Raw genomic sequence first — 21,122 nt, 5'->3', positions numbered from 1 at the left:
CCGGGCCCAAAAGGCATAACACAGGTCATCCCACCGGGAAAGGAATAAAACGTGCGGCTAAGAGAAGCCAAAACAGCACGCCGAACACCCAGCCCGGACAAGGGAGGGACCACGTTGGCCGGAAAAAAGCGGTAAAGATACCACCTGAGTCCGAGGCCCCTGGGAAGGGACCCCGGGAAGGACACGGGGGACAAGCCGGCGGAACAACCCCGTCCGGCAAAAACCCGCAAGAAGGGCGGGGAGCGGAGGAACGACCCCCGCACGTCCATCCGCCCAGCAGACACCATCGCCACCATGGAAACCTGACAGGCGAGGAACCGCAGAGCCACCGAGGGCCGGGGCCCAAAAGGGCGGACCCCGAAGAGCTCGTAGAACGAGAGAGGGAGTATGCAAGTGTATTGCGATGTGCCTAGCGCACGTATCACCCAAAGGCATCAAGGTGCGGGCCTTGGGAACCCGACCAGGTATACCCCTGTGAGATAACCCCAGCAGGATACAAGGCGAGAGCCAGGCATCCCGCCGCAAGGGGCCCAAGCGGAGATTAGGCAAGCATCTGCCCAGAGTTGCAGAGTGTGAACACGTGAGACGAGTAGGCACCGGCATGAGAATTCACGAGTCCAAGGAAGTATTTAAGCCCAAGACCCACCGAGGCGGGGAATTGAACCCTGGTCTAGGACCATCTCAGCTACCGGGACCGCCGCCTCCAACCCTGAGCCACACCGCTCCACTAACATGGAACGCTCCACGAACTTGCGTGACCTCCTTGCGCCGGAGCCGCAGCAATCCTCTCAGTATCGTTCCAAATCATGTATACGTGCCGCCGGAGCGAGCATTGGAACAATCGCGGGAACCCAGCAGCAAAGCCACCACCCCCGAGCAAGCAGCCTCCTCCGCTCCAGAACCAGGCCTGCACAAGGAGGCAGGCCAGCCGACAAGAGCCGGCTCAACACCGGCGCCGAGAGCGGGGGACCCAATCACTGCACGGGAAGATCCGGGATCGGCCAGGAGGCTCGAATCGCCAGCCCGGCCAAAGGAGAGGGAACCCGGGGCGGAGGACCCCGCCGGGAGCCAAAAACAGGAATGCCCCAGGACAAGCGTGGCCACCACGCGCGGGTGCCAGGCACATCATCAAAGACAAGTCCATGCGCAGCCGGGTCGAGCACCCAGGAGCACCCCGGCCCTGCCCAAGCGAATCCCCGAGGACCCGCGAATTCAGAGGGCACGGGGGGAACGCGTACATCAGACTGAAAGGTCACGCGAAAGACCGGGGAAAAAGGACCCGGAAGGAGGAGAAGAACCCGGGCCGGAGGGCCGAGTCCCCCCCCCAGAACCGATCCACCGGAGGCAGACCGAGCCGAGGCACCAGGCGCCGAAACACCACCGGGACAGGGCGAGACAAGGCAACGAAGGAAGATCCGACCTAGCCGAGCCGTCACAGAGCCGGACCCCGGGGGAAGGATGGCCCGAAGGGACAGGACCGGCGAAACCGACCCTACCAGGGCGACTGACCCGGTATATGGAACGCCTCACGAACATGCGAGTCCACCTTGCGCAGGGGCCACGCCAATCTCCTCAGAATTGTCCCAACTTATGGATATGAGTAGCCGAAGTGAGTACGGCCCATACATGGGGACACCGAAGCACAGGTGCCAAGGCGGCAGGCCAGGACCAAAGGATGCCCCCCCCCCCCCTGACTGACCCAGAGGGAAGTACCGGGTCCAGGCACCTGACCCCCGAAGGAGGACAAGCCCGAGACAGGACCCGAAGGGACCACCGCACATAGCACAGGGAGCTGTCGGAGGAGAGACCCCGCCTGACGTGATGCCTCACCCACGAAAAAGATGAGGCCGGGCTGTATCAATTGCCCAGACAGGGAACACCAGGACTCCCTCCCTGCGAAGAAGATCCACCAGGCGGTTCATGAGCACCGGGCCAACCCACGGGACAGAAGGCAAGCCCAACAGCGGCCCCCGCAACCGAGAGTGGTGACCCCCACTCGCAGTCCGGCCTCCCAGGCCAACTCAAGGTCCACAGAATAGACAAGGGAAGGAGGTGGCATCCGAACCCGTCGGGAAGGGGGGACCCCGTGGAAAAACCGCAATACCAGCAAGACCGGTCACCGGCCCGCCAGCCCGAAGATCCCAAGAACCGTGACAGCCACGGCCCAAGACGGGACGCAACGGAGGCGACAGCCCCCTGCCCCCCCCGGGAACCTCCAGGGGTGAGAGGGCTGAAAGCGAGGATCCAGGGGCAAATATTGGAGCGGCAGTACCAGTACGAGACCGGAAAACCGACATCCGGGCCCGGGAGCCAAAACCTGACCGCCCCGACCGATACCCTGAAATCCGGGTGGTATGGCCGAAGGACCCCACCCCTGCAAGGGCGGGTCAGCGGGCGCAGGTAGAGGAAGGGAACCCGGAGACTTGCGCAGAGATCCAGGGGGACCCCGGGGACAACCCCCGCCGCCGGAGGCAAATGCAAGCACCAAACAGGAATGAGACACTAAGCAAGTGTGCCCTCCCCGCGTAGGGGTCCTGTCACACTACCCAGTAGCGCAACTTGAGACAAGACCAGCGTACTACACCCCCGCAAGGGCACCAGGCGCTATACCACAACAGCATCCAAAGCATTGTGGTGGCCGAATGTGGGGAAAAAGCAAGCAATTGCCCAGGGAAGCCGAGCGGGACTCCTATGCATGGAAGAGGCCCCGAGGCGCGACTAACCCGGGCCCCGGACTAAATCGCACCCCAGATCCGCCGAGGAACCGGACCCAGGTCCCGGGCCAGACCACTGCCCCCGGGCCTGCCCTACCCACCAGTGGGCCCTACACCCCCACCGGGTACCGAGAGGGAGATAAAGCCAGGAGGGGGCGGGGCGGGGCGGGGCACCCCCCCCCCCTCGCAAAGACCCCTAGAAGGGAAAGCGCCGGAAACCCGGGGGAGCGCTCAGACTGTGACAGAAGGGGGGGGGACACCTCCGCCACCCCGAGGAGTTCTCAGCAGTGCCAACACACCTGAGCCCGGCGCATCCTGACGGCCCCTGCATAGGAGGATAACACGGGCTCCCAGGGTGCCAGAAGAAGGACTACAGAATCTCGAGCAGTCCCCATGTTGCCTCAGGGCCTGCTGCCGTTCCCCGAAAAGAACGCGCAAAGCGCTCCTGGCCAAATAGAAGTGCCCGTCAAACGGAATCTTAAGAGAATACAATTGACACACATTTTCTTTAACCAAGCCGCCTGAACAGGGACTTGAACCCTGGGCCCTCAGATTAAAAGTCTGACTCCCTACTGACTGAGCCATCCAGGCTCTTACAGAGAAGAAATGCACTCACCGAGGAACGTAGATACAGACGCATTGGCAGGACTCGAACCCTGGCCTGCGAGGGCAGTCTGTGCAATAACGCGCCCTAGCTCCTTCTCACGCAGGCCGCGTCAAAAACGCAGCGCCAGCAGGAGAGGGCCGTGTCCATTATCAAACGGCCGCACCTGGCGGCAATCAAACCCCGCCCCTGAGGGGCGGAGGCGCCCGGACCAACATCAGCGCGTCAAACCGCCGCGGCCCGTAGGGCAGAATGGAAAGACATGCACGGAGGGAGGCGGCCGCGACCAGCGCCGCGCCTCCGAGACCCAGGCTGGCCGGAAAGGAGTGCAGAAAACGAGGTAGGACCCACCGGTACGTGCTGCACGCCGAGGCTCCTACCCCGGCCAGGCCTCAGTGCAAGTGACATAAGACGGTATGCAGACTAATCCTTATTTTTGAAGGATGTCATTGCAGGACAAATGCAAGATAAATCTTCACATGCAATATCCTGCAAAAATTACTCGCTTTTGCCCAACCTGGGGTTCTACCTGCACGTAGTGCACCCAGACAAAATCCCTGCATTCCAACAGCACATTTCAGAGACAACATTCAGAATTGAAGTCATTACTATCGTAGTGCTGCCTGTAACTAGGCTGTGCGCCACAATGCATTGGGATATATCCATGGGCAAAGGCACGTGAATGAACCTCTGCCCCTTCACGGGCGAGGTACAACACCCATAATCTGCGCACCAAATGCACGGCCAACATGTACATCCACACACGCGACCAGCGCATTGAATGCCACCGGAGCCCCAGCACACACACAGGGGAACCAGCGCCGGACCCGAAGCCCACCAACGGGCAAGGGCCCTTTAGTAACGACCGGGGGAGACACGGGCATTTACAAACACTCCACACCCCCGGCCGCCCCCCCCCCCGTAGACCCTTGGCACGCTAGAGCAGCACCTAACCGGCCCCACAGGACCGGGGGAAGGAAGAGGGGGGGGGATTAGTAGGCCTAAGGCACTCGAGACCGCTAGAGCAGGTCCTCCACCCTAAACCCCAAGGGCCAGCTCACGCCGGCCCATCTTACCTGAACAGTGCTCTGGAGAGAATCGTGCAGAACAAAAAAAACAGGCTGATTGGTTGGGCCGGCCCGCCTCTTATAGAGGTCAGGTGGGACTGGTCGGCCATGTTGGGAGGGGGTGGGAGGTGGTTTCTTTTTGCTTTGGAGGGTTCTGTTGTGGAGCTAAAGCTCACTTTGTAACTCAGGGGGCGAGGAAGACTTACGAGGAGGTAATATATTTTTTACTGCAGGCACTCTTCTTTGTCTCTGCTACGAGAAGCAGTGATGGCAGAGTTGTCAAATTGCTGCATGTAGACAGAGCTCCTGATCTCTAGTCCAAACCTTTTACAAATCATTTTATCAAGTGACTGACAGCCTCAGGTGCAACACCCAAGTTGCAAATAAAGGTGGGTGGACTATCAAATCAATAGGGTGAGCCAAACCAAGCCAAGGGTTAGGCTTGGCTTTAAAAGTCCATGCACGAGCCAAGCCATGAAAACATTTGCCACGTATATTGTTCAAAAAACATAATGTAAAAATATGATACAGTCTCTTCAAAAGTCAAAATAGTGTATTTCTTTAACATGCAGAAGTGTTTCACATTAGCCCAACAGATTATACCACTGCATTGACAATGATAGTTTTTAAACATGAGCTTAGAACCATTATCAGCTCGCCCTCTCCCCCAAATGACAATGTCTCAAGTGAACTTAGACATAACTCAATAGTAATATATAAATCCTAACTGTGACCTAATAATATAGATGGAGCAACATTATAGTCCATTAAATCAAATATAGGTGCTTTTTTAGTGCACATCCTGAACTCATGTAGTTAAACGTGCTCCCATATGTGATGCTAAAGAAAAAAGAGGCTCAGTGAAATAAAATGTTTGCTTAGGATGTATCTCACTCTCCTGTTTTACATGATCAATGGTCACTGGTTTGTCTTTTATTGTTGATAGAGGACAAGACAAACAGACAAAGACATAGTAGACCCTTCTCTGGGCACCTGAACCCAAATACCAAGCCAAGAATGCAATTATTTGTGGGGTGTCACCCCTCAAACAACGCCCCTGAAACTGCACCCCTGCCTGCTCAGTCTCTCGATTTATCCTTCACCCCGCCTTCCTCCATATCTCCCTCTTCAGCACTTTTTTTCTCTATGTACAGTGCCTTTCTTCCTCTCCCTTTGTCTCTTGCTCCCTCTTTCTGTTTGTCCCCCCTCCCTCTCATTCTCTCAGTCTCCCTATCTCTTTTCAAATTAGTGTCCCATACCAATTAATTATTTCGGATCCCTTAAAAAAAAGAATATTAGTATCTCTAAGTGATATAATGTGTAGCAACCCCAGCTGCTTTCTATATGCATTAACTGACTACTGACATGATTAACACATTTCTAAAACTAGAACTGACATTTTACAGTATCTAATAAAACTTGATCAAAAAAGAAAACCTGGTTTGGCTGTTTTCCAGATACATTGCTGAGCTTTTTTCTTTGTCTTTTTACTAAAATAGTTGGACAAAAAATGAAATTGATTCTGAAATAATTGGTATTGCAGAAGAGCTATTCAAACATAATGGAATCGAAAGTAATCTTTTGTACACAATATATATAGTGACATTCCTCTTCTCCAACACAAGATGGGAAATGAAAGCGTTTTCTTATATTTCATTTATCTTTCCTCTAAGCTCTCTAAACTACTTTGCAAAGCTTCACTGGCAATAGAATAAGAAGCATCATATACGTTTCGCTAAGCAATCTCTTTATAAAAAGAATATTGAGCCATAGTCTAAACAATAAGATAGAATATTCCACGTCAACCCATTCCAGTAGAATTCCTAAAAACATAGGGGCATATTATCAAGGGGGTTTATCTCTGCTTTTTTGGCTTTAAAAGCCAAGAAAGCGGAGATAAAATGATCTCCCTATTACCTAGCTGTCGCTAACACCAGTTAGCGACAGCTAGTAGGAGATAGCGACCATCTTGGGCCCCACTTTGCATGTCAGTGATATTTATCACTAATGACATGCAAAGTGGGCGTGCCAAGATGTTAGCGACTGAAAACAGTCGCTAACATCGCTATCTCCTATTACCAACTTTTGGAGAAAAGCTAACACCTGCCCTGAGCAGTTCTTACCCAGGTTATCCAATGGGAGGTGGATAATTATCGCTATTGCTTGGTAATATGCCCCATAATATTTGAGGATCTATGGGAGCCAGCCTACTTAACAATTTGTGATTCTTTTTCACTGTAAGAATTAATATACAAGCAAAATACCTGATAAAAATAGACATGGAAACTTATATCTGGAATTATGTGCCCAACGTATACTTTATGTGGGTGTTGTGAGTCCCTATGGAGTTCTGTGTAGCTGTAAGGGTGTAAATGTAAACAATATAAATAGCTTACACCTAGCAGGGAAGAGCACAAGAGTGCTGGGCGAATGCTTTTATAAGGTTTTGAAATGCTGTAATATTGAAAAATATCCATCGTATGTACAGTGTCACCGCACACTCTGAGCAAAAGAACATGTTTTTACATTTTAATTACTAGCTCTGCCATTTTATTCTCTTTATGCCTTTCTCTATTTTCCCATCTCTGTCCCATTTTCACTATTGTCTACTTGCTGTCAAATATTTCACCTGCTTGATCTTAGTCATGTATTCGGCAGTCTCTGTCTATCTTACGATCATTTTCCTTGCACTGCTTTTCTGTTCCTCTTGCTTTCCACGCCCAATCTTCACATTTGACTCTCTCTTCATATCCCCAATAATGTGCTTCACATTTGAATGCCTCTCTTCAGACATCAGTATTCATATTAGCTGAATCATTGGAATTCCTCCGCCCAATTACAGGAATTGGCAAGTAGCAATATACAGATAGCTATTATTTCATCTGAAAATATGTAAAAGTAGCTAAAATCGAGATATGATCCTCCATTTTTATCAGCATATGAAGCCGACAGAAAAGCTACATAAAAATAGAAAATATTCACAAACTCAAAGTACATTTGCACACGCTGCAGATCGAGTTGGAATTGCTGACAATCGAGATCTGTGCCTTCACTTCTTTTTTGGGAGGGAAGGGTCATGTTTCTGATAATACAGGTTCTTGTCCCGGCATAACCCACACTACTTTGCTGACAATTTAAATCTTTTGAGGCATGGGTGAATTATGAGATATATTAGTATTCCTCTTTTTTGTATTCAACACTTATATAGCACCGGAAAACAGAAGCACTCATTCTCTGGTCTGTCTGCCTCTAAGAGACTGCAAAACATTCTTGCCCACAATTCATCCTACGTCTATTATATTTTCATACAATTTGTACTGCCATGTACAATTCCTTTTTTGAAATATCCATAACGAGTCTTTTTATTTAAGTGGTCTCATTCTTATGCTTTCAAATGTTAATAAATCAATAAATTGCATAAAGAAATTGAAGATATACCGACCGTTTCATAAACCTAAATTGCGCTCGCAAGGGGCCGGATTCTCAGAATCCGGCCCTTTGCGAGAGCGATTTTTGCATTTGGGATTCAGCATCCCAAATGCAAAAATCGCTAATTGCGATGTCGCAAATGTGCGAAGAATTACATTTAAGGAATCTCTATTAGAGATTCCTTAAATGCAATTCAACATCCAATTTAAATTTGCGAATTTGCAATTTCTTGCTGCAATTTACCGCGAGGTCAGACCTCGCGGTAAATTGCGAAAACTCTGAAAAATGCATTTAAATGCTTTTTTCTGAGTTGCATGTTACACACACACATGTCCTTTGGACATGTGTGTGTGCAACACCTGTGTGAAATTTCATTTGAGGGGTGCTACAGGGTGTCCTGTCGACCCCCCTGGCACCCTTCAAATTGCAATCTTATTTGCGATTAGCTAATTGCTAATCGCAAATAAGTAATACTCCCCATTCATTCCTATGGGCCTTTTGGCCCATAGGAATGAATGGCGAGTTATTCCTTATTTGCGATTTGCAATTTGCTAATCGCAAATAAGGAATCAGTAGGAATCGCATTTTATTATGCGATTCCTACATGATTACCGTTTTGCGAGTCCTTAATAGCGAATCGCTATGATTCGCTATTAGGGGCTCGCAAAACGGCCCGTTGATGAATCAGGCTGATATTTATTATCTTGCATTTGCACTACAGTTCATGGAACATATCACTGTTACATTGTTAGTAAGGAATGCTGCCACTGTCATCAAACAACGACACAGACATTTAGACCCGTGCCTCTGCCCCCACGGGTGTAAGCCTCATATCATGCAGCAGCAGTCGGCACTCCTAATGTCCGCAACATTTCCCAAGCTATCCCACTGCAAGATTTGCCACCATATCTAGGATTCAGCAAGGTGGCACTTCCTGAGACTGCCGTGATACCAGGAGGCTGCATCCCTATGCCATGGGCCATATTGCGAGGAGTCACTGCCCTCTCCCCATGTCTGTCACCACAACAACCAATCACGAGTAGGTTCATCCCTGAGAGTTCAATTCCTAGTCCACCCATACACTGCGTATAGGAAATGAGCATGGTGTACGTCTATGTTGCAGGGAGAACATATCGTGCACTGCTTTTTGCGGATGTTCTGTCAAATCTGCCAAATCTGCATAATGTAAGGCTTCAATGGGGAGGAACACCATGCCCCACTATTTAGATCTTAGCTAGACAATGTAGGCGAGTGGCCAAATGGTGTTTGGAGCAACCCGTCCCCACCCCACCCCATACTTCCTGGAACACGTGGTGTGCCCGGGACGGAGATATAACAGTGCCACAGGGTCAGGGATGGAATTGCAATCGGGCAATGACACACACTCACACTTCGTTATTTGGGTAAAGGGTCAAGACCTCAAACTGTCATGCACCCGTTTATTTATCACCAATTGGGTGTGCTCGCCCTCCAGGGTGATACAGGATGAACATAGTACAGTGCAGGCCGGGTGGCTCCCGCACTACATACCTCCTTTTCATGAGTTGCTCACTCTACTTTTGTTCTGTGATTCATCTTACAGCGTGCAGTACACAAAGTCTTGGTGCGTTTGGATTAACGCAGGGTTCGGCCGGAGACCATACGTCTGGCTCCGGGAGCTGGAACTGGGCCTTGCCCTGACAGAGTTGTAGGAGAGTGATGTGCGACTCTCAGTTGAGTGAGGTGAATCTTAATGCAGGACTATTCTTCCCATTCTCTCAGTCAGGGGCGGGCCACCACCCGTTCTCAGGGCAGGCAGCAGGGTCATGGCTTCTTCCTCACCCGTATGCTGCTCGGAGGCTTCTCCCCTGCCTGACTGGGGCCCACCCACTTTCTGCAGCTATGGGATGTTCCGTGCTAGGATGCGTGAGCCCCTCTTTCCTGAGACCATAGTCCCTCGTACATCAGTGGTTTCCCATACTTCGGGCTGGTATGGCATCTGGAACTTCCATTCGGGGTGTCGATCCTTGACAATCACATGGTCACCAAGATGCCTGTCTGCCATCTGAGCCCTTCGTGTCACACTCGCTTTCTGATTGGTGGACCTTCTCCTGGCCTGAGTGGCCTCGCAGTCCAGCTCGGCCAGGCGCCATGAAGGGTCTATCAGTATGCTGTACTGTGTGGCTAGTCGGAACAGTATGTGTGAGGGAGAGCAACACGTGCTGCAATGTGGGGTCTGGTGGTAGGCGTTCATGAATTATTGGGGGCATTCTTCTCCATCCTCTCCTCTTTCCATGCCAATTCTCAGTGCTCGATTTAGTGTCCTCATAAGGCGCTCCACTTCACCGTTGGCCAGTGGCTACTGGGGAGTTATCTTGTGGCGTTAAACAACTTGGGCCACCAGATTGTCTTGGAACTCCTTCCCTTGGAAGGGCGGTCCATTGTCAGACCGTATTTCATCAGGGAGGCCCAACAGTGCAAAGGTCCAGTTGAGAACAGCCTTGACTTGAGGCTGTGGATGAGACCACTTCCACAATCGGGAACTTGGAAAGAAAGCCTATTAGGACGACAGTGCTGCGTCCGTCGGGGAAACACCCAAAGTCAATGCTGATTCGTGACCACAGCTCACTGCTCGGTTCCTCGGTAAGGATGGGATGAGGTGCAGGGTCACTGTTAGTAATGGCACATGAGTGGCATGCTCGGATGGTGTTGTTGACCATGGCATCCATTCCGGTGAACCACACTTTCCTACAGAGGCGGGCTTTTGTCATGTCCATCCTCTGGTGTGCCACGTGTGCGAGATTGACCTCTTGCTGCTATAGGCTCTGTGGGACCACAATGGCAAGACCTCTTAGCACCATTCCATGGGGGCCTTCACAGAGTTCATTACGGGATCTCCACAGCTGCAGTCTTGCCAATTGGTCCTCCATGTTCAATGTCCGGGTACCGTCCAGGAAGTGCTGCCACCTCCAGTCGGCTAACGCCTCCTTGGTTTTTTCTAGACTCTCATCCAGTGTGGTTGTGGCTCCTAGCTCCTGCATAGTCCCTTGAAATCCCACCATGCAGCCCCACCGCCCCACCGCTGTTACCTGCATGGACCGCGTCTGTGGTCGAGGCGATCATGATGTGGCTGGGTGCCTGTTGAAGGCTGCTTCCATTTCATATGCCTATGCATTTGAAAGTTCATGAGACCTTGCCAGTACCAAGGTGTCATCAAGTGACATCCCAGGTTTTATTTATTTATTTATTTTGAGGCCTATAGAGCGCACGGCTACCCCCGACGGGGGTGTCCCAGCGCTGCAGACAACAGGCTATAATGAGGACGGCAGCAGCTAGAGACTGGAAAACAGTCAGGTTTTCAATTTACTCCGGAACAGCGATTCCGATAGAGTAAGCCTAAGGTCTAGTGCGAGGCTGTTCCGGAGTTTAGCGGTCCCCACAGCAAAAGCTCTGCTCCCCATTCTGGACCGGTGAAAACGCGGGGTAACAAAGAGGCGAAGATTGTTGGATCTGAGAGCTCTGGTCGAGTGGACAGGTTTAAGCCTATTTCTCAGGTAGACTGGACCGAGGCCATTAAGGGCCCTGAAAGCCAAAACCAATGCTTTGAATTGAATACGCCGGGTCACTGGCAGCCAGTGCAGCTTCCTCAGGTATGGAGTGATCGAATGGCGGTAAGGGATGTTGCCAATCAACCTAGCAGCTGCGTTCTGCACGATCTGCAACCGATTGATCAGGTAAGCTGGAACTCCAACATACATACTATTTGAGTAATCAAGATGAGAGGAGATTAAGGCTTGTATAACGGTCCTGCAAGAATCAAGGGGGAGGTAAGGAAAATTTTTCCTGATCATAAGGAGTTTGCCAAAGAAGGCTGTAGTAACTTTGTTAATATGGGTTTTACAATATAAAACATTGTCAAATTGGAAACCCAAATTGTGAGCTGCTTGGACTGGTACCAGTGGGGGATTTAACTCTGATGGCCACCACAGTGTGGAGGGAAGTGGAGACTTCTGATTGAAGAACAAGATTTCTGTCTCGTCCGTATTAAGTTTAAGATTATTAGAAGTCATCCAAGAGGAGATGTTAATAAGGCAGTGACGGAAATTGACCAAACTGCTGTCCGAGTAATTTCTAAAAGAAAACACAAGCTGAGTATCATCAGCGTATGAGATCACTCTGACCCCCCAGGATTCAGCCACATTTGCCAGAGGAGTGAGGTAGATATTAAAAAACAGAGGGCTGAGTGCGGAGTCCTGCGGAACACCGCAGAGCAGGGGTTTTTCTTCTGATACGAAAGGCCGGAGGAAGACCTTCTGGGATCTACCCGTGAGAAAAGATCTGACCCAGGCCAGTGGGGTACCCCCAATTCGAATATTACGAAGACGGTCCAATAGTATGTCATGAGCCACGGTATCAAAAGCCGCGGACAGGTCGAGGAGAACCAGCATGGCCTCCTCGCCCACATCCATGCACTCCCGAATGCACTCAGACACCTCGAGAAGTGCAGTCTCAGTGCTGAATCCTGGTCTAAAACCAGACTGGGAGTCATGCAAAAGTTGTTTGGATTCTAGATAGTCGGTCAATTGCTCCTGTACCACTTTCTCCAGAATTTTAACTGGCTTAGGGAAGAAAGATATAAGCCGATAGTTGCTGAACAGAGATGGATCAGCGTCTGTCTTCTTAATAATTGGGATCAACATAGCCTGCTTCCAAAGGGAGGGGAATTGGCCTGTGAGTAGTGAGGTGTTGCAAATAGCAAGAAGTGGGTTAATCACCAGGGGGTCAAGGTTACCTAGAACCTGTGCTGGGGCAGGGTCAAGAGGAGACCCAGATTTGCACTGGTCTAACAAATTCAGGGCAGACTCCATGGTTAGCTTCTTAAACGAGACAAGAGTCTCCTCCTGCGTGACTTTCGGATCAGGCAAGGGCATAGCCCTGTCCTGATAGAATAAGGATGAGATCTTAATGATCTTGTCATGAAAAAAGTCGGAGAGACCGTCGCAGAGGGTCTGACTGGGGGCGATCGGGGCGGCCAAGGCTACGGGGTTAGAAAATTCCTTAATGATATTAAATAGGGTCTTTGCTGAATTTTCGGCGATCTTAATTTTCTCTTCAAAGAATTCCCTCATGGCGGCCCGCTTTAGTTTAGTTTAATGCAGTTTTATAGATGGTTTTTGCGGCAGAATCATACATCAGTCGCCAGTTGCGTTCAAATTTTTTACATCTACTCCTTTCCTCCTATAATGCCATAGAGAACCAGGGTGCAGACGGTCTAGACCTTAAGGAGGCTAGCGGTAACATTGGAGCAATAAGATCAATAGAGGAGGAAAGGGAGGTGTTAAACTTGGCTACGTCCGCATTCACATCGTTGGAGGGCTGACCTATCAATTTAGGAAAGATAGGTTCTAGGGCAGCACAAGTGACCTTATACCATTTTCTTCCATGATCCCTGCCTTTAGCTGAGGGGCCAGATAGATGTGGCATAGTCAGCTCAAGCGGAATCAGGTAGTGATCCGACCAGGTAAGAGGTAGGGAGGGGAGAGTAGTTAAACCGGGATGATTAGAAAAAAACAGGTCAAGGGTGTGGCCAGCTGAATGTGTGGGACCCTGGACCAGCTTAGTTAAGTTCAGACTGAGCATAGAGTCTTGGAAGTTATTAGCCCGAGTGCATGTGGCCTCGTCAACGTGGAGATTAAAGTCTCCCAGAACAATGAAGTGGGGGCGCTTAAGTGAAAGGCCTGCGATCATGGCGACGAGTGTAGAGAGCAAGAAAGGTAGAGTGCAAGGAGGGTTATACACCAAGACGCCCGCTAGGATGATGGTGGAGATATCCGAGATTGTAAAGTGTATAACTTCAATGAGCCCTAACTTAGTGATTTTCCTGGTAGTCATTTTTAGATGAGAATGCAGAATAACGGCAATCCCCCCCACCCGCCTTTGTGCCCTCCCGATTTATTCCCACAAAGCGATAGCCTGGGGGAGTAGCCAGTTTGATATCAGGATTGGAAGAGTCTTTAATCCAAGTCTCTGTTAAAAACAGGATGTCCCACGCTTGGGTAGAGAGTGATAACCAGATATCACTGGCATGACGGGGGAGAGGGCGACAGTTGACCAACCCAGCCTTGAAGGTCACCGGACGACTAGATGGTCTGGGGTTTCTAGCTTGCAAGTTGGTCCATTTTGTGGGGAGTTCTAATACAAAAGAGCAATGTAAGCGACTAAAATGCTGCCTTTCAAGCCTAGAAGGAATGCACCATGCTGCAAGGGTACAAACGCCAATTCTCAGTCTCAGAAGCTGAGAACTGGACCAGCATATCTGGGTAGTCCATGGGCGACCAGCAGTATGGCTGGCGCTGGTCGCGGGCCAGGCGGGGACGGGCGCAGACGGCCTTGCCTTTGGCGCGCCCAATGCGCGCCTCCGCTGCGCATTGTGAACTGCTTGGAACTAAATAGTCTAGCCCGCTAACCCCTGACTCCACCCTCGTGGCCGGAAGTGATGCGCGGTCACCCTCACTACCCTCACAACAATCGGGCAAAGTCTGTGGTGGACCGGGGTAGGAGGGAAGGAAATGAAAGTTCAAGGTGAGTGAGCAAGGCAAATATGTGAGCAGGTTGTCTGAGGATCAACCGGCATAGCAACAGCGATTTGCATTCTTGTATGATCTGTGCTTGTATTTCCTCCTGTTGGTCCTGGAATGTGCACGAGATGGACAACGTCCTTATGTAGGCATAGAAGATGTCAAACGACTCGGTACCTGTCAGTTTGGCATAGATCGAACCATTCAAAAAAGGGGTTGATTTGAGCGTCGAAGTATTGATTCAGGGCTGCTACCGCTGTGTTGTAGTCATTGGCGGCCCCTGTGTTAAGGAGCATTTTGAAAAGATCAAACAGCTCCCCTCCTTCATAGCATATGAGTAGCGATCGTTTGACCGTTCCATCCATCTCTCTCATGCCTGTGAAGTAGTGGTCTAACTGACCAATCCACGATTTCCAACAGGGGGCGTTGTGGCATGGTCTGCTAGCTCACTGAATGGTGTTAGGGGTGACAAAGTCACATGGCCACAAGACTGCCGGGGTTGTGTAGTAGTTGGATCTGCTTGCGGGACAGCAACTCCTGCCTGACCTGGTGTGCTCATGTCTGTATAAATGGTGTACAGTACTCTAGCTCCATGCAACCTGTGCGTCCTGCTGTCCATGGTCTTTTCTGTGTCCTGAATTTCATATGTGCAAGATGGAGGGTAGAGGTCTAGTTCGCCAACCTAAGCAGTTGTCCTCACTTCTCACTTAGGCAGTGGAGTGTTAGTTTTTTTTTTCCTTTTCCTTTTTCTTTTTGTTGTGGTGGTGCTTGTGTATCAGTGATTTACCTTCTGCTGGCTGTTTCTATGCTTTATGTCACCCTGATGCCCTCCTTGCCGTTCTCTCCGCCTGTTTTCTTTCGTGATGCTTGTTGTAGTCCTCTGTTTTATTCCACTCCTTGTAAGTATTCTTCTGTTTTGTGTTTTTGTTTCCAGTTTTTGGTTGGTGGGGCCTGTGTTCCCTCCCGTTGTCTGCACTTTCGATTTGTTATGTAGTTTCGAGCCAAGCGGTGCCTGAGTGGGGCATGCAAGAAGAGCAAGAGAGAGAGAGTGCGCAAGACCACGTGTTGGCAACCATTACATGTGCACACACTGATTCCTTCCCCACTGACCTCGGGGGTGCAGGATCCAGCATGCCTTTCCAGGGCCGCTGCACGCGCCGCTTGAGGGACACAACGCTGCCCGTCGATGGCTCCTGACCGTCCTGGTCACTTCTGCGGCTGGGAGAGGTGGTGGGACACAGCAGGGACCACGGCTACAGCAGTTCTTTGGCGGGTACTGGAAGCCCCAGCGGTGCCCCCCAGGTAGAGGGCTGGAGCTCTTCCAGAGCCGCCGAGCTGACACAGATGCTGGATGTGGTCGAGGCGCAACCCACCTCGCCGCCAATGTGGTGAGTCGGGGTGGTCGATATTCAAGTGCCACTGGGTCAGGCCTGGAATTGCATGTGGGCAATGACACACACTCACACTTTTTTACTTGAGTAAAGGGCCAAGACCTTGAGCGGTCATGCACTGTTTATGTATCCCCTTCGGGCGAGCCCGCCCTCCAGGGTGATAAAGTTGTAACATAGTATAGTGCGGGCCAGGTGGCTCCCGCACTACAGAACACACAGCATTTTGCCAAAACAGATTGGGTTATGCAGGATTGCAGTACTTTTTTTAAAAAATAAACAAATGAGCCATGCCTCTTCATGAGAAATGGAAGAAGAGGGTTCTTAGCCTGAGATTCTGCATTTGAAACACTTTACATAAAGAATTGTTTCTTAGCTTACAGAAGGCGCAGGAAGAGTTTTGTATGAATTTTTACTGAATGCACATCCCACATTTAAGGGTTGAAACAGTTTCCATGCTGGTAACATAAACGTGTCAACAAAGCAGCTGTTGGAGCACATGCTGTTTATGGCTCTAGGTAAATGTGAACTTAAGACCTACGCAAAGCATTAAGAGGCACGCTTACCAATATTTCATGCAGCCCTGCACAGCAAGGAGACTTGCTGCTCTGCGTTGAGTGAAAGTGAGGGAGCGGAAATGCTCCATATTTACAAAGGTATGACACATTTCTGCTCCCTCCTTGCACTGTGTGCCATCCAAAGCCAATGAAGGCACCCTTTCACCATAGAGCAAGGGTGCCTGCATTAGTGGCAGGATTGTCTCTGAAGGACATGACACTACTGGCACAAAAGCAATCCTTTTAAACATATTCTTCTTTTTAGGGGAGCTCCAAAACGCACCATACATGAAAAGAGGAAAGAACAAGGAGAAATGAATATGTTTCTCCATATTCCGTCTATGTTTTGGGAAGGCACATCATTTTAGCAAAAACCAAGGTTTACAAGTCTTTGCTCCACCCATCTAGCACCTACCCTATGCAAAGTACTGCAAGTCAGCACTATGCATTGTGGTGCGTTACTTTGTATTTACTAAACCAAGCAAAGTCACACAATGTGGCTTTGCAATGCCTGTAAATGCCCAAAAATCATAGTAAATCAAGGCATGAAGGTTCTTCTCAGAATAACAGTGTGTTCTGACCAGCAGATCAAATTTTATACTGCTAGCAATGTATCACAGTGCATGTATCTGTTGGAAAGAGGGTTTTTCAGTAGTGGTAAATATGTATCTGCCACTGGCAATAAGGCCACTTACACATTCTAGGTTTCAGAATAGATCTCAGAAAATTATTCCCATGGTCAACCATTGGTAGCTTGGCTGCAAGCAGAGAGGCTTCACTTCAGAGACTGGTAATTCATTTAAAAACACAAATTCAGTAAATAATTGAGCCACAAAACACAATAAAAATCCAACACCAATTTATAAAACTAGGAATTATTTTTATATTTAAAATAATACCAAAATAAATACAATCCAATATAGGGAAAAGGAGATATGACGTTTTAAACATTTAGCACTATATAGCAAATAGAAACCTAGAGCACCTATTGGAACATCTGGTCGCACCAGACTTGGACAAAGGCAAAGTTTCAGGGCGACTGCAATAAAACCGGGCACGGCTACCCCTCACGGTAGGCTTCGGTCAAGATTTTACCTTCTGGTTTAGCAACTTTTCCGGCGCTGTTTCTGCCAGGGTCCCTCGATGCTCCTCACCAGTCTGGGTTCAGTGAACTTTCTCCAGCCTGCTTGCTAGGGTGCTCCCAGTCAAACTCTGTAAGTCGAATCTACAGGGATTTTCAGTGGGAAAAACCAGCATGTCAGGCCGGTTCGCGGTTGAAGGTCCCCCTCTGGAGCTTCTTTTTCAAAGTTGCTCCAAAGTTCTCCAAACTTCTGGAACTTATTCCTGAAGTTCCCCTGGAGATTCCAAGGAGACCAAAACACAAAGGTCTGGAATCTCTAAGATGGTCACTGGAAGTTTGAAACTTCAATTCCCACAATCCATTTGCACAAAACCCTTACAAATCCACTGGAGGCACTCCGGGCTGGGGATATATGGTGGCGATGATCCAGGTGAGCTCTATAAACCTGTAGCTTGCACGGAGTCCACTCTGCATTCCTCTTGAAGCAAGTTAGGTCCACAGGTCTGTAGTTCTGGATTGTGCAGCAGGCGCAGACCGTCAGAGTGCAGGGCCTTGTTGGTGCAAATTAAACTTCCAGCATGGACCCTTCTTCTTATCTTAGTTTCAAGTGGCAGATCTGAAAGGCTCTGTTTCCCTCAGATATCTTTTCAGTGTTCTCTTTGGTTAAGTAGGAGAGCACTACTGTTCAATGAGGTGTGGGGCAACACCACAGAGCATGACCACTTCATCCAAAGTGTGGCATAACGGTAACCCAGAAAGTGCTATTCCTCCAAGATTTAATATGGCGGAAGTCTCAGCAGAGGAACAAGAACTACTTAAACCAACCTCCAGTATGGCTTATTTCCGTAGCTCTGGTCCCCCGACATCTGCAAATTCCTTCCTTAGCCTGTCACTGGCTTGGTCAGAGGAGATGGGGATAGATGGACCTGGCCTTCTCTGCCTGCCACATTCTTCCTTTGAAGCTCATGATTTACGACCATTCCCCCCTGCTCCTGCCTTCCTGTGTAGCAGAACCCTCTCCTACCAGATAGCCTCTCTCCCCAGGTGGCACTTATCACTTCATCAAAGCAGCCTGGTTAATCTTCTTAACTCTAGCCAATCAGGGGGGACCACAGGAAGGCTTAACTTTGGTTTACAGACATGAAAGTCTTATAACTACTTTTCTCTATATTTTAGGATAAATTCTCCAAGAACAACGGGCCCGATTCACAGAATGAACTTAAGACTCAATCCTAAACTTACTACTATTTTGGTATTCAGAGAATGCACTTACTCCTTTTGGCATTCACAGAATGCACTTAGTACTTTTGGTATTCACAGAAGTTAGGATTTTGTCTTAAGTTTGTCTTAAGACAAACTTAAGACAGACTTAAGACAAAATCCTAACTTAAGTCGGTCTTAAGTCTGTCTTAAGTTTGTCTTAAGACAGACTTAAGACAAAAAAAAAGACAGACTTAAGACAAAATCCTAACTTCTGTGAATACCAAAAGTAGGAACTTCATTCTGTGAATGCCAAAAGTAGTAAGTGCATTCTGTGAATACCAAAATAGTAGTAAGTTTAGGATTGAGTCTTAAGTTCATTCTGTGAATCGGGCCCATATTGTTGGCTTTTTAAGTTCGTTTCTCCTAAGTCCTTGAATGATATTTATATAATCCCTAGCAATAGTTATTCATTAACAGACTATTACCATGTTAACCTATGTGACTGGGGATCTACAATATGGAAATTGTAATGTGCAATTTCTCCAACTTCAGGGCCCATAAAACATCTTTTATAAGGACCCTTCTTATAACTACATGACCGCCACCTCTGGAACACCTAGGAGACACATCAGGGGCCTTGAAAATGCATTAATAAAGTAGATTCTCACTCCATAGTGCACCTAGCACAAAAGTCGATTTTGGGAAGCACTTTACTACAACGGTGGAAATGAAATGTTCAATTTTTGTATCCCCAGAGAATATCAGTTTCTCTATCCCCAGAGCATATCAAACCTCTTTTATAAGGGTCCTTCTTATAATTACATGCCCCCCAGCCCTGGGACACTGCGAGGACTCTGAGGGGTACCTAAAATGCCAGAATATTGTAGTCTTTAAGTGCCCCTTCCAACAAAGTGAGTTTGGGCACCATTTACATTTAAAAGCAGTGTTGCAACACAGGGGTTCTTTTAGAATGACCTCTGGCTCCCAGCAGTGCACACCTACAAGAGCACATGCCAGCCTCTAAACTGCCATGCCCTATTATATACTGGGGGCCTCATTTATGAGAAATGACGCATCGCTGCGTGAAAGCAGCGATGTGTCACTTCTCAGTGCTCACTCCTTGCGACATTCCTGATGCGTTATATTTAATGTATGACGCATCATGTCGCAAGGAGTTACAGATATGTCAGTATTTCTGACGTATCTGTTATCCAAAAGTGGCGCATTGCTGGAGTGTGTCACAAAAGTGACGCAACTCCAGCAATGCGTCCTTTCACATGGGGCAAGCCCGATGTGAAAGGGCCTGCGTCAGTCTTATGACTGCTGTGAGGCAGGCGCAAGATTTTGACGCAACGGCGTCCTAAAAGTGACGCAGTGAAATCTCATAGATTTCACTGCATCACTTCTACGACCCTTCCTTGCATCAATATGCCCCCCTTGCATACATTATACCTGTTGCAGGTATAATGTGGCGCAGGGGTTTACAAAGTGACGCATCTACCTAGATGCGTCACTTTGTGAATATGGTGCAACAAGGCGCATTTTTTACGTCACTGGTGCGTCACAAAAAGTGACGCACCAGCGGCGTAAAAGTGACACACAGCCTCATAAATGAGGCCCTAGGGACTTAAAGGTAGTTTTAATCCCCCTGCCCTATTATGTACTAGGGACTAATAGGGTAGGTAATGCCAATCATAGGGGTACTCTAACACATAGAGTACCCTTGCATGTGTGTGTGTGTGTGTGTGTGTGTTTGTGCTGTGTTTTCACCATAGCACTGGCCGTGGGCCTGGCTAAGCAGAGCCCAGGGACAGTCGGAGTCTGTTACCACCAGTAGCAGTCAGATGAAAATGGGGGTGTCGAACGCACAGGATGACTTTGCAAAACCATCATACTGAGGACAACATAAAAAAATGTGTTTAGAGCTCCTTCTTCTCCACTAAACTAGGTAGCCGTCCCTAAATACTCTGAGTATGAAGAGTATGGATCAATTGCCGTCTTCTCCTAGTGTCTGGAGTGACGGTCCTAGTGTCTTCAATAGTTTCCCTTCAAGACCATAGAAAGTCTGTATGCTAGTCGCAGCGCTTCGTATTAGCACATCGGGGCAGCAGTAGTGTAGCCTTGTAAATTTGGCATGGGGACAAATAAAGTGCGGAGGATTTCATTGCAAAACTGAATGTTAATAATCTCAATTTACACTTCACTCATGACATTAGTAATCAATCCATTACATTTTGATATGTGGAGGTGTTTATTGCAGGTGGTAAGTTGGAAACCAGGTTACATCGTAAAACTACTGCGTGCAATACAATACTCCACTCATCTTGCTTACATCCCAAACACACAATTATGCAGCATTCCCTCTGGAGAAATGCTGCGTATTTGTGGGATTTGTAGTGGGGATGAGCGTTTAGAGGTGGCTCAACAACAGTGTAAGATGAGATTTTGTGAAAGGGGCTATGCCAATCACATTATAGATGATGCCATAAAATGCACCAGCTCTATTTCACGCTATGAGATCC

General features: G+C 48.9%; 2 non-coding genes across 2 annotated transcripts; both read right to left on the bottom strand.

The window, feature by feature from the left end:
• Positions 1-726: 726 nt before the first annotated feature.
• On the bottom strand, positions 727-833 carry LOC147698712 (U6 spliceosomal RNA). The gene has a single exon (XR_015299522.1). It is a non-coding gene; the product is annotated as a U6 spliceosomal RNA (small nuclear RNA).
• A 677-nt stretch (positions 834-1,510) lies between these two features.
• On the bottom strand, positions 1,511-1,617 carry LOC147698711 (U6 spliceosomal RNA). Its single transcript, XR_015299516.1, has one exon. It is a non-coding gene; the product is annotated as a U6 spliceosomal RNA (small nuclear RNA).
• Between the last annotated feature and the right edge of the window lie 19,505 nt (positions 1,618-21,122).

This window comes from Lissotriton vulgaris, chromosome 8, assembly GCF_964263255.1.
Source record: "Lissotriton vulgaris chromosome 8, aLisVul1.2, whole genome shotgun sequence".
Taxonomy (NCBI): domain Eukaryota; kingdom Metazoa; phylum Chordata; class Amphibia; order Caudata; family Salamandridae; genus Lissotriton; species Lissotriton vulgaris.
The sequence above is the reverse complement of the archived record's forward strand: the minus strand, read 5'-3'. Positions and strand labels throughout refer to the sequence as shown.